The following is a 14,119-nucleotide window of genomic DNA, read 5'->3' as shown; positions in this document are numbered from 1 at the left end:
AGAGCTCAAAACACAAGGCTGGAATTTGATGCTGAAGAAGAAAACACAGTTCATTGAGTCATATAGGTCTCTCAAAATACCTTTCATTTCCCCATTGGTAGGGGCCGTCCTCTTTCTCTCTCTCTTTTTTGGTTCCCAAGTTTTATTCAAGAACTCGTACAAAATATTCCAAATAAATGAGTCTTAATCCTCATTTTCGTCCTCTTCTCCTGGTTAATCTGGAAGTAATGCAATTCATAACTCTCTTTGCTCTTAGCAACTACACATAACCAATCACCTAGATTATTCTTCAAATATTTTTTTGTGAGATATTTCAAATACCTTTTGGAAAAAGTCACCTCAGAAGTTACATGAATCTTGTTCTTGCTCCTTTCAATGGTTACAACCGTTCCACCAAGATTCCCAGCTTTTCCATTAACTTTGATTCTTTTTTTATTTTTAGTCCAAGCCTGTTTATTTGGTCTCCTTGATTCTCTCTTGAAGAAACTGCTCAAAATTGGCAGTATCCATGACTCCATCTTCTAGAGGGTGAGTGCAGTCAAGGATAAACTTCAGAACTTCCTTTTTTGCCCCCCTACACCAAAAGCTTTTTCACAGGAGCCATGGCAGAAGTGGAGGCAGAAAGGGGGCCATTCTCTTTTATGCATCAATCCATTCCAAATGCCTCAGTTCCTAAGATTGGACTAGGCACTGTAGAGTGTTAAAAAAAAAAAAAAGAAGGTAGAAATTCTGGTTTCTGTCCACCAAGAATTTATATTCTGCCATTTATATGTAGTAGGATTGGAGAACACGACAGTAAAGTGCTAAATTATGTGGAACAGACCTAGAGGATCGTCAAGAGTATAATGATGTCATAGTAGTTTCCTACTGCTGCTGTAACAAATTACCACAAACTTCAGAGCTTCAGACAACACAGACTTATTATCTGACAGTTCTGGAGGTCGTGCTTCCTTGTCTTTTCCAGCTTCTAGAGACTACCTGCATTACTTGACTCCTGGCCCCACGTCCCATTGCCCATTGGCTTTTCTCCCTCTACTACCACTATAGCGTCACCTCTTCTCCCACTCCGATCCTCTGGCCTCTCTCTTAGAAGGACCCTTGGGATTGAGCCCCCTTGCATAATCCAAGATAACTTCTCCTTCTCAAGGTCCTTAATTTAACCACATCTGCAAGGTACTTTTTGCCATGTAAGATAACATTCATAGATTCTGGGGAATTGAAAGTGGATGCCTTTGGGGGCGGGGCCATTATTCAGCCAACCACAGTTGTATAGTGCACAATTGAGAAGTAACTAGAGGAATTTTTTTAAAACTTAAAAGAGGAAATGAACTTAAGCCAAACCTTGAAGGTCAGGTCAAATGTAATATGCAGAGAAAAAATAGTAAAGCCTTCCAACAGGAAAAAAACACCACAAGTAGCAAAACAAATACTTCAGACTCAAGGACTTCAAGATGCTACCTTTTGGGAAAACAAAACTAACACAGATTCAACAGTTAATAGAAGAACCTAACAGGAAAAGGTGTCATATAGTCTTTTAGGCCAAAATAACTTAAGAAAACAAAAGATAACACAAAGTATAGTCATATAGCTCTGAAGAAGTTAGTCCAAATAAACGATGTCCAGAAAGAGTTAAATACTGTATATATTCATAGCAAAAGGAAAACAAGCCCATTAGTCCTTGAAATCCTAAAGGAGCAAATATAATGTAATAAATCCATCAAAGCCATTTATTCACCTCAATTTTGTGGTTTTCCTTAAATTTTCCTATATCCTTTATTTTTGCTAACTGAAAAGGAGTAGGTAGGTAGAGGATTCAAGTAAAGAAAAAAATGTTAATACATGAAGATTTTCTATTCCTTTTATTGATCAGAATTTCTCATATTTAGAATGTGCTGAGATTGATAAGTCTACTCCCAGTTTGACCTACTTCTCTCACAGGATTTTCTTCACCTTCCCCTTTATTTTTCACCATCCTTTTCCAAAAACAAAAGAATGGAGGAAGGGGGACAAAAAGATTTGAGTGAGGGGACACCTGGGTGGCTCAGTTGGTTAAGTGTCTTGCCTTATCTGCCTTCTGCTCAAATCATGATCTTAGGAACCTGAGATCGAGCCCCACAATGGACTCCCTACTCAACAGGGAGTCTGCTGCTCCCTTCCCTCTGTCCCCCTACCTCATGCTCCCCCCCCCCCAGTCTCTCTCTCAAATAAATAAATAAAATCTAAAAAAAAAAAAAAAAAATCTGAGTGAAAAAGATGTAGGTTCCAGGGCCTGCAGAGAAAAAGGATGGTAAAGGGGAAGATAAAAAGATAAACAGGAGAAAGACATTACAACCCATGACTTTATGCTTCTTTTTTTTTTTTTTAAGATTTTATTTATTTATTTGACAGAGACAGCCAGCGAGAGAGGGAACACAGCAGGGGGAGTGGGAGAGGAAGAAGCAGGCTCCTAGCGGAGGAGCCTGATGTGGGGCTCGATCCCAGAACCCCGGGATCACGCCCTGAGCCGAAGGCAGACGCTTAACGACTGCACCACCCAGGCGCCCCATGACTTTATGCTTCTAGTGGATTAAAGTGTTGTAAATATGAACACACACAAGGTATGTGCTCACAAAATAATAAAAAAAGGAAAGAAGGAGGAGTGCCTGGCTGGCTCAGTTGGTAGAGCATGGGATTCTTGATCTCAGGGTTTTGAGTTCGAGCCCCACAGTGGGTATAGAGATTACTTTGAAATAAATAAAATCTTTCAGAAAAAGAAAGGAAAGAAGGAACTGAAGATAGAAAATCAGAGAAGTTGGGATACTAAGGAAAAACAGTTTACCATTTTAACTATGGTTAACCAATCTAAAAGTGTCGCTCAAGCAATTTTAACCACTTTTCTCTTACATATTTACATGAGAAATATTCTTTTACATTCGCAAAGGGCTAAAATACTTCCACTCAGTGCAACTCTGCTACATTTCCCATCATTCTGTGTAAATTAATTAAGGAAAAACTCACTTTTAAATAGAGTCAGGAGGCTAGAAGAGGAGAACATTACTACTCGATTACAGGAAGAATTGTCAATTACAGATCCCAACAGAAGAATCTTCAACAGGAAGAATCATCAATTACACGCCCCAACAGAGAAAAATGTACATTGCATCTCCTATAAGAAATCAACTCCCTCTGTAATTCAGCCAATGAGAAACTCATCACACTGAACTTCTGCTTTTCTCCAAGGGACTTTTATTCAAAACAACCCCTTCCAACTTCCTCCTCCTCCTCCATAAAGTAACATTCTTCTTTGTTGGATTTGCCTGTGGTTTTGCTGTAGGGTGTATGCCTCCAGTTGCAATTCTTTGTTATTCTTGCAGAAACCCATTTTTGCTGGTAAAATGGTTTTGCTGGTAAAAAAGTTTTCTTTTTAAGGTTAATAATTCCTTCCTTGCACTATGCAAAAAACCCATATTTTTACGTGGATTATTTCACCAACACATTCTCTTAACCTTGCCACCAAAAGGTTTGTAAAATATATGCAGAGGTCAAAAGCAATGGTTTTTGAAATGTCTTAAATAGACTATACTTTATTTTTATTTATTTATTTTTAAAGATTTTATTTTGAAGTAATCTCTATACCCAGCATGAGGCTCAGACTCACAACTCCAAGATCAAGTCACACACACTGAGCCCACCAGGCACCCCTAGACTATTTTTTAGAGCAACTTTAGGTTCACAGCAAAATTAGGGGTAAAGTATAGAGATTTCCTCTATACCTCCTACCCACCCCCCCAATAGTTTTCCTTAAGGTTCACTGTTTGTGCTGTAGATTCTGTGGGACTGCACAAATGTATAATGACACCTATCCACCACTATTAGTATCATACAGAGGAGTTTCACTGCCCTAAAAATCCTCTGTGCCTGCCTGTCCATCCGTCCCTCCCCCAAACCCTGGCAATCACTGATCTTTTTACCCTATCTTTTTCAGAATGTCATATATTTGCAATCATACAGTATCAGCATTTTCAGATTGGCTTCTTTCACTCGGTCATATGCATCTAAGTTTCCTCCATTGTCTTTTTGTGGCTTGGTGACTCATTTCTTTTTGGCAGAGAGTAATATTCCATTGTCTAGATGTGTTGTCCAAAACCAGCCTCCGTGCTTCAGAGCGAAAATATAAAGCGAAGACAGAGTGTGGAATAAAGCGGAACAATGGCTTTATTGCTCGGCCTGGCCAAGAAGGCTGAGGCAGGCTCTGGCCTTCAAAAACTGCAAGCCGGCCTGGAGGCAGGGGCTGAGGCTGTTATAGGGAAACACATCTAGCCAGTTTGGACAGGAATTGCAATGCTACTAGCCTCCTTCTTCCGGTCTTTAGGGGTGGTACCGGCTTCCTGAAACAAGAGGCTAAGAAGGGGGGAGGGGAGGTTTGCAGAAGGGAGGGAAAAGATTATTTTAAAATGGAGCTTTCCTGTAGCATTCGTGCAGCCATTTTGATTTTTGTTCAACTTTAACCAGTTTCAGAGGTATCACAGTTTATCCACTCACCTCCTGAAGGACATCTTGGTTGCTTCCAAGTTTTGGCAATCGTGAATAAAGCTGGTATCCGTGGGGCGCCTGGGTGGCACAGCGGTTAAGCGTCTGCCTTCGGCTCAGGGCGTGATCCCGGGGTTCTGGGATCGAGCCCCACATCAGGCTCCTCCGCTATGAGCCTGCTTCTTCCTCTCCCACTCCCCCTGCTTGTGTTCCCTCTCTCGATGCCTGTCTCTATCTCTGTCAAATAAATAAATAAAAATCTTTAAAAAAAAAAAAAAAAGCTGGTATCTGTGTACAGATTTTTGTGTAGACATAAGTCGTCAACTCCTTTGGGTAAATACCAAGGAGCAAGACTACTGGGTTGCAGGGTAAGAGTGTGTTTAGTTTTTTAAGAAACTGCCAAACTGTCTCCCAAAGTGTCTGTACCATTTTGCATTTCCACTGGCAATGAATGAGTTTCTATTCTCCACATCCTCACGAGCATGCAGTGATGTCAGTGTTCTGGATCTGGGCCTTCTAACAGGTGGGTAGCGGTATCTCATAGTTGTTTCAATTTGTATTTCCTGATAACATATGATGTGGATCTTTTCATATGCTTATTTGCTTCTGTTTATCTTATTTGATGAAAGGTCTATTCAGATCTTTTGCCTATTTTTTAATCAGGTGGTTTGTTTTCTTGCTGAGTTTTAAGAGTTCTTTGCATATTTTGGATAACAATCCTTTATCAGATACGTCTTTTGCAAATATCTTCTCCCCTCCAGTCTGTGGCTTGTCTTCTCATCCTCTTGATATTATTTTAAAAATGAAAACTTGAGGGGCACCTGGGTGGCTTAGTCGGTTAAGTGTGTGACTTTGGCTCAGGTCATGATCTCCAGATCTTGGGATCCAGCCCTGCATTGCATCAGCTCTCCACAATGGGGAATCTGCTTGCCCCTCTCCCTCTCCTTCTGCCCCTCCCTGCTAATGCTCTCTCTCCCTCTCAAATAAATAAATAAAATCTAAAAGAAAGAAAGAAAGAAAGAAAGAAAGAAAGAAAGAAAGAAAGAGAAAAGAAAAGAAAAGAAAAGAAAAGAAAAGAAAAGAAAGAAAGAAAGAAAGAAAGAAAGAAAGAAAGAAAGAAAGAAAGAAAGAAAGAAAACTTGGGCACCTGGGTGGCTCAGTCAGTTAAGCATCTGCCTTTGGCTCAGGTCCTGGTCCCAGGGTCCTGGGATTAAGTCCTGCATCAGGATCCCTGCTCCACGGCAAGCCTGCTTCTCCCTCTGCCTCTGCCTCTCTGTCTTTCTCCATCTCTCATGAATAAATACATTTTAAAAAGATGAAAACTTGAACAGAACCAAGAACAGAGGGCAGGTTGTCTCCTTGAAAAGGGGGAGGTTCTCAAGTCTCCCACAACAGCACCTGATCCTTTTTGACATTTATGGGTAGGGAGACGTTTTTGAAACATGCAGCAGTGGAAATAACAAAGGATTTGATGTCGAAAGATGTGTTTCAATCATAACTAAGACTTTGATTAGCTGTATTAGGATTTTTTTTTTATTGCAAGTGAATTAGTTCAAACTTGTCTAAGCCAAACAAGGAATTTATTAACTCACTGAACTTGAAAATCCAGGAGTTGCTCTGGCTTCAGGGATAGCTATATCCATTTCCTCAAATGAAAGATCCGGAATATCTTTCTCTCATTTGCTCTCTCCCTCTCCCTCTCTCTCTCTTTTTCTCTCATTCTCCACTGGACTTTCCTTCATATTGGCTTCAATTCAGCAGCTCTCTCTGGAAAACAGCTTTTCATAGTTCTTACAGTTCTCAAGTGAGGCCAACTCACTCCTAGAATTCACTTATTTCACTCTCGTAAAACAAAAAGCACCTTAAATTACTTTAATCATAATACCTCCCTGTATACCAGTCTCCGTGTCCAGAGGACATAGAAGATCCTGATGGGCCAGTGTGGGGCACATGTAATGCAGAGAAGTAGAGCCCCTTGATCGGCAGTCCTGTTAGGAGTTCTAGAAAGACACAGGAGTAGTTCCTTAAAGGATAATCAGAGTCCTGTTACCAAAAGGAGGAAGGAAATTGGCCCAACCAAAGCAACAGATGTCAACTGTATCAGTTATGAGATTTGAATTAAGGCACTTAACCTCTGTGTGCCTCTGTTTTTTTTCATCAGGAAAAGAAGCAGGAAGATGATAATACTGGACCCACTGCTTGACATAATTCTTGTGAGTGAGAATCAAACACATCATAAAACATATGAAGAGATCTATAAGTTGTAAAGCACTATGGGAAATAATAGCAGCCCCTAAGTATTTATGTGCCAGAAGAAATATTATTTTTGTTATTAGTGCCTTGGTTACATATATTCACCAACCTTAACTTGGTTCCTTAAATAGACTTCCATGGTGAGGTAAAAGAAACTAAATGAGGGGTGCCCGGGTGGCTCAGTCAGTTAGGCGTCTGCCTTTGGCTCAGGTCATGATCCCAGGGTCCTGGGATGGAGCCCCACCTCAAGCTCCCTGCTCGGTGGGGAGCCTGCTTCCCCCTCCCCCACCCCCATGCATGCGTGCTCGCTCTCTCTCTCTCTCAAATAAATAATCTTTTAAAAAATTCCAGTGAATCAAGTTATTTTAAAATTATTGCCCTAGTCTTTGGCCTTCCTATAAATTTCCTATCAACACGTTTTGAATTATCTTATGAAAATGACATCTCTAAATATATTCACTTACCTTCATCTTTATTTTTTCTAAACTGCTCATTTAAGGTACTAGATAAAAAATCACATTTAAAAGCATTAATTTTTATTAACAGCTGTTAAAAACAAGACAACAGTCCCCAAACAGTCATTTAAGCCCCAGGTCACCACACCAGACTTAAATACATTTTTGGCTCTCCCAGAACTGGAATCTTAAACCAGCTCAATCACAGATCACCTGATGAGACTAGTTAGGTCATCTGCCTGGGAGACCTCTGCCGTCTGCTAAAGGAAAGTAACTTTGCAATAAGCAATCCGCTTTCTCGCCACGATAAATTCCTAGTTCCTGCTCCTTTCTGCCTATGAAAGTCTTTCATTCTGTACAGCTCCTTGGTGCTTCTTTCTATCTGCTAGACTGGATGCTGCTGCCTGATTCAAATTGATTTCTGCTCAAATAAACCCTGAAAATATTTAATATGCCTCAGTTTAACTTTTAACACAGCTAAAGATTTCAAAGTGTCATTTTCCTTTTTAAGGTTTTTGGAAAAGTCTCTATTATGTGTTCTCAGGGGGAAAAAATGAACTCTAATTTAATTTACATAAAGAGATAAATATAATCTGTCCATATTTCATCATAAACCTGGCAGAACAAATTCCTTAATGTCAGTGACTACAGCAGGATTTTGCCAGCTCTGGTTGTCCTCAGACCTGTTAAATAACACAATTCAGCCAAATGAATTTGAAGATCAATTGGCTTTAGTAAATGACTCATGGGTCAGAGAGCAAGCACCCCATCTAGCAAGCAGAGAGGCGCTCTGAGAAGGTGTACAAAATGGAAGGTTTTCATAGACAGAGGGTGGGGACAAGAACAAGTTACTAGCAAAAGAAAAGGATTGTTTCAGAGGAAGCTGTTTGCTAGGGGAGAAGCAAGGGATCTTCTCATGCAGATTACCTCATCTTTCTTTGGGGGATGGAGAGGACCCAGGTGACAGACTCCTTGGCACTGATGGAAAGAAACATTTCTTGACTGACTGGTGAAGGCCACATTTCTTGGAGAGGTCGAAACTGCAGTTAGATGGGGTATTAAACTCTGGTTTGGGAACTCTAAGTGACACCATTTGGAGCCTGCGATTCTCTCTCCCTCTCTCTCTTTTTGTAACCATTTTCCCCTCTTGATCACATCTCAGTCTGTGATGTGATCAGATTTGCAGGCATTAGTACCACTCTCAGCTACGGCTCTGCAGTTCCCAGGTCTAGTTGCTCATTTGTGTGGCATCCGCACCTCTTCACTTTTTTACTGAGCCTCGTGACATACGCGGTTTCCGGTTCCCGTTCTCTGAGTTGGGTATTTCCCTCATTCCTTAGATGCTCCAGTCTCAGGGAGATCGTTTGCTTGGCGGTTAGCGGCTATAAACATCTTTAAGGCTTCTGAGAGGATACAATGCACCAGGGAGATTACTAGGATTACTATAAGCAGGGCAATTCCCAATATTTGGAGTGTACTTTAGAGCCGTGGTCCCCAGGACCTAAACCAATCAAAATCAAATAAGCCAAAGAGAGACCCCCATGGAAAGAGTTTACTTTTTTAAGCCAGTTTTAACTTCCCCAGGAGGGTAAACCCAGGCCTCACAGCTGGTGTGGGACACTGCACAGACACCTCCTTGATCAGCTAAAACATAATCAAGAGCTAGTCTCTTATTAAGGACAATTTTAACCAGAGAGTCTAAGGATTTTTGTTGGGCGGCTATTGCTTTAGCAGCAGACTTTGTAATGATTTTAAGAATTAAGGAGACGTTTTTGATCAAAGCTTCATTTGCTTTTATCCCTAACCAGGGAAATAGGGACCTGCCAAAAGAAGTGTCCTTTTTAACTTAACAGTGTCAGTTGAGAAAGAGTGACCAATGAGACTGTCACCAGCTAGACCCCAAGACCTGACTTTTACTGCCCACCTGCTTTTACCCACCAACCTTTGTCCCACATTTTCCCTTAAGCTCTTCTTTCCAGCTTATCTTTTAACTCAGGCAAGAGACCTGAGGGGCATAGCATCCCAGCTGGAAACTGAAACTGCCCTTTAAGCAATAATGACTGCCTGACAAGACCTCCAGCTGGCCCAGACCACCCAGAGCAGTTCAGGTTCAACCCCCCACCTCACACCTGTGCAAATGGACCATGGAGTGACCCATGGAGTAATGACCATTACCTTTACCTCATTAAAATGCCCAAATCTCTGCCCAAGGAGAGCATAAGCCTCATTGACATAACATACCATGTATGCATAGGCATGTTTCCTTCAGGTGCACACACAACTTCATGCCCACCTCTACATAAAGGATGCCCGTGATCTCCTTAGTTACTGCAAATAAAGCTTATTATATGTGACAACTCCACCTGGTATAGTTTCTCTTTGTGACTCACCGAAGGAGCAAACTCACACTTGTTCCGTTACAAGAGGTCTTCCTTTGCTTGTGAAAAATTAGAGGCACACTTGGATTTTTTCCTAGCCTGAAATAAAAGAGGTTATCTTTCCTTAGCAGTGAGGTGGGAGATACAGATGAGGGTGCCATCCTTTTGGGCCAGTGCCAGAAAAGGACAGGAGTGGAAGGAAAAAGGGTTTTATGCTTAAAGTATAATGTCTCGATCTGGCGTCTTGGGTGGAAGTAGCCTACACGTGGATGTCAGCTACTTTTCTTCCTGGGCAATTGCATTTAGAGGTCTCTAGCATCTTTTCATTTTGCAGCAGTGTCGGTGATCCAGAGCACTTGGGAGAATCCCTTTAACGGCTGTTTTCCTCTGATGAAGTTTTACAGTACCAAATTATCAGGCTCTAGACTATAACAGATGGGTTTCTTTTCATTAGGATCCAGGAAGGCTTCTTAACCTGTTAATGACAGGCTTGAGGATAAAACATTAGCAACTTAGAGCAGCTGGTCATATTAGCATAAGACAGCAGGCATCCGTAGAAGGCTGTATACTGACAGAATTTCTAGAATTTTGTAAGGTTTTGTTAAGGCTCCTATGATTTGTCCAGTGAAGTGGGTGCCTTGATTCCTGGAGATGATGGAAAGTATAACCCAAGTAGGAGACATTTTTTTTAACAGTTTTTTTTTTTTTAAAGATTTTATTTATTTATTCGACAGAGATAGAGACAGCCAGCGAGAGAGGGAACACAAGCAGGGGGAGTGGGAGAGGAAGAAGCAGGCTCATAGCAGAAGAGCCTGACGTGGGGCTCGATCCCATAACACCGGGATCACGCCCTGAGCCGAAGGCAAACGCTTAACCGCTGTGCCACCCAGGCGCCCCTTGTTTTGTTTTGTTTTGTTTTACTGTGAGGGCATCAGCCTTGTAGCAAGGAAAGGTTTTAACCCATCCGGAAAAACACATATACAACGACAACTACATATTGATAACTCCTACTAAGTGGGAGCTTAATAAAGTCCAGTTGCAGGTGTTAAAATTCTATAGAAGTCTCTACAGTAACGTCTATTCATAATCTGAGTCATCTTAATATACTATGGTGAGTGACGGAATACGAAAACTGAAAAATGGGGTTTGTCAAGGAGCCAGAAAGAAGCAAGCAGCTGTCTTGGGCTTCTCATAGTCCTGACTGTTTATTGAATTTCTAACCACTATGTGTCTATTTTAATGCTAACTTTTTTCAGATGCAGACTGTTGCATATCACGAGGACATTACGATGGCAAAAGTGTGGTAATAAGGGGCCATTTGTGCAGAATGGACCTTATGTACATGTGCCACAATCTTACAAATATAAAGAAGGCTTAATACTATTTATTTGACAATATTTTATATGCAATTTACATCGCAAATAAGCCTAATAAGTTTTACAGCTCTTTTGGAATATTTCAGGTCAAAAAAAATTTTTTTTTTTAAATTTGATTTGGGGTTGGGGGTGCCTCGGTGGTTCAGTTGGTTAAGTGACTGCCTTCAGCTCAGGTCATGATCCCGGAGTCCCGGAGATAGGGTCCCCCATCTCATAGGGCTCCCTGCTCAGTGGGGAGTCTGCTTCTCCCTCTGACCCTCCCCCCTCTCATGCTCGCACTCTCTCTCTCAAATAAATAAAATCTTTAAAAATTTTGATTTGGGGAAGTTTGCCAAAAATGTGAAAAAAAAAGGTTTTCAAGCATTTATCTAAATAGGATCATGGATCATTATGAAACTTGATACTTAAAAGGTAAAGAAACTTATAAAACCTTATCAAAAGCAGACTAAAAGTCCAAGAAAACTTTGTTCTTTTAGCAGAGATAAGATCAAATTTTAACTTTGCACAAGCTTAATTTTCATATTAAAACTTATTTTTAATTAAATTTATTTTAATCTTAGCCAACTTGACCACACATTAAAATTTTTAAGATTTTTTTTTTAAATAAACCTCTGACTTTTGTTTTCTATATTCTGATTTTGTCTTATTGTTACTAAAATGCAACTTCGGCTGCTCAACCCTTGAAAGCCAATAGTTGAGAGACAAGTGTTAGTCAGAAAGAAGAGGTGGCTAGGGGTACCTGGGTGGCTCAGTCGGTTAAGCAACTGACTCAGTTTTGGGTCAGGTCATGATCTCAGGGTCCTGAGTTCAAGCCTTTTGTGGGGCTCCACACTGAGTGCAGAGTCTGCCTAGGATTCTCTCTCCCTCGGCCCCTCCCCCTGCTCATGTGGTCACTAGCTCTCTCTCTAAAAATACGAATACATTAAAAAAAAAGAAGAAGAAGGAAAGGTTGCTTTATTCATGAGGCCAGGCAACCTGGCAAGATGGTGGACTAATGTCCAAAAACCGTCTCCAAGTCCCCGACCAAGCAGAGGGTTTTTAAGAGGAAGGCACTGCGAAGTGTTAGGGTCAACGTGCTGGGGAAATACTCTCAGTGTGATCTCAAGTGGACTTGCTGGCATTAGAAAAGGTTGTTTACTAATGTGGTCAAGCTTGATCTTCCAGGAATACCTTGTTCCTTGTTTCCCCAGGGTCAGTGTTCTGCTGAAATCTCAAAGCAGCTCTAATTAGTCAAGCTATAGGCTAGAGGGCCCAGGTCAGTGAGTTAGAAATATGCAGCCTTTAAGCTGCTGGGATCACAGTTACATTGTGTTTTCATTTCAAACCGACCTCATTTTAGGACAAAGTTATCATTATTATTATTGTTGTTATTATTATTATTACTACTACTATTAGTATTATTTGTGGGGCATCCCAATTAGGTGGGGGCTGGTGAGGCTAGTGGTGAAAGGATTCACCCAAAGCAGAAGAAAAGAGATAGAAGTTTACTGAATACACTGCAAGGGAGTAGTGGGCAGGACAGCAAAGGAGAGACTGTCTGTGACAAGACAGTGATGAGGGGCCAGTTATAGGGCAGAGTGAGTAGGTATGAGAACGTATGGAATTTTCCCTTTTCTGGTAACCAGGAACTGTGTCTGGTCATTGATCAGTTAGGGCCTACGGCAATTTTGAAGTGGGTCACGTGACGAGCCTGTTTGCATTGCATGTTTGCATTGAGCTCAGCAGTCCTTGTGGGCCCTTTGACTTACTCAAGTTTTCATTGTTCAAGCTTGTTACCTCAAAGCAGCGTCTAAATTATCATTACTGTTATTATTACTGAAAATATATCTCATTTTCCTGGCATAGGGAGACGTTTCTCTTATTATTTTTAGTAGTTTTAATTACATATTAATTAGAATTTTTGACCCTTAGAAACCTTGGTTTCTTTTTTTTTAAGCCCCAATTTTTCAATTTTATTTATTTATTTTTTATAATTAACATATAATGCATTATTTGTTTCAGGAGTACAGGTCTGTGATTCACCTGTCTTACACAATACACAGCGCTCACCACAACACATACCCTCCCCAATGTCCATCACCCAGCCACTCTATCCCTCCCACCCCCCTCCACTCCAGCAACCCTCAGTTTTATTCCTGAGATTAAGAGTCTCCCTCTCTGGTTTCGTCTTGTTTCATTTTTTCCTCTCTTCCCCTATGATCCTCTGCCTTGTTTCTCAAACTCATATCAGTGAGATCACATGATAACTGTCTTTCTCTGACTGATTTATTTCGCTTAGCATATTACCGTCTAGTTCCATCTACATTGTTGCAAATGGCAAGATTTCATTTTTTAATGGCTGCATAATATTCCATTGCATATATCTACCACATCTTTATCCATTCATTTGTTGATGGACATCCAGGCTCTTTCCATAGTTTGGCTATTGTGGACATTGCTGCTATAAACATTGGTGTGCAGGTGCCCCTTCGGATCATTACATTTGTATCTTTGTGGTAAATACCCAGTAGTGCAGTTGCTGGGTCATAGAGTAACTCTATTTTCAACTTTTTGAGGAACCTCTATACTGTTTTCCAGAGTGGCTGCACCAGCTTGCATTCCCACCAACAGTGTAGGAGGGCTCCCTGTTCTCCACATCCTCGCCAACATCTGTCATTTCCTGACTTGTTAATTTTAGCCATTCTGACTGGTGTGAGGTGGTATCTCGTGGTTTTGATTTGTATTTCCCTGATGGCCAGTGACGTTGAGCACTTTTTCATGTGTCTGCTGGCCATTTGGATGTCTTCTTTGGAGAAATGCCTGTTCATGTCTTCTGCCCATTTCTTGGATTATTTGTTCCTTAAGTGTTCAGTTTGATAAGTTCTTTATAGATGGTTTCTAATTGTAGGGGCCAAGGGAAGGTCACCCTAAGATAGGCATGAACATTATTTTGAGTTAAAAGCAATTAAAACCCAGAAGATTCAGGAAAAGCTGTTTAGGTCCCCCTCAACTGCCTGCTTGCACTAGGAAGAGAGCTATTAACAGAGTCTCTTTACCTAAGTAACTTACTTACATCACAGGGCAACCTTTGTTTTCCAAACATCTCTTCTCACCTTCCTGCTAATGGTCTTTCTCCCTTGTATCCTCAGACCCTACCCCTCTCCTTAGC

This window comes from Ursus americanus, chromosome 36 (assembly GCF_024610735.1).
Source record: "Ursus americanus isolate L20-20 chromosome 36, mUrsAme1.1.p, whole genome shotgun sequence".
NCBI lineage: Eukaryota > Metazoa > Chordata > Mammalia > Carnivora > Ursidae > Ursus > Ursus americanus.
Note: the sequence above shows the minus strand (reverse complement) of the source record.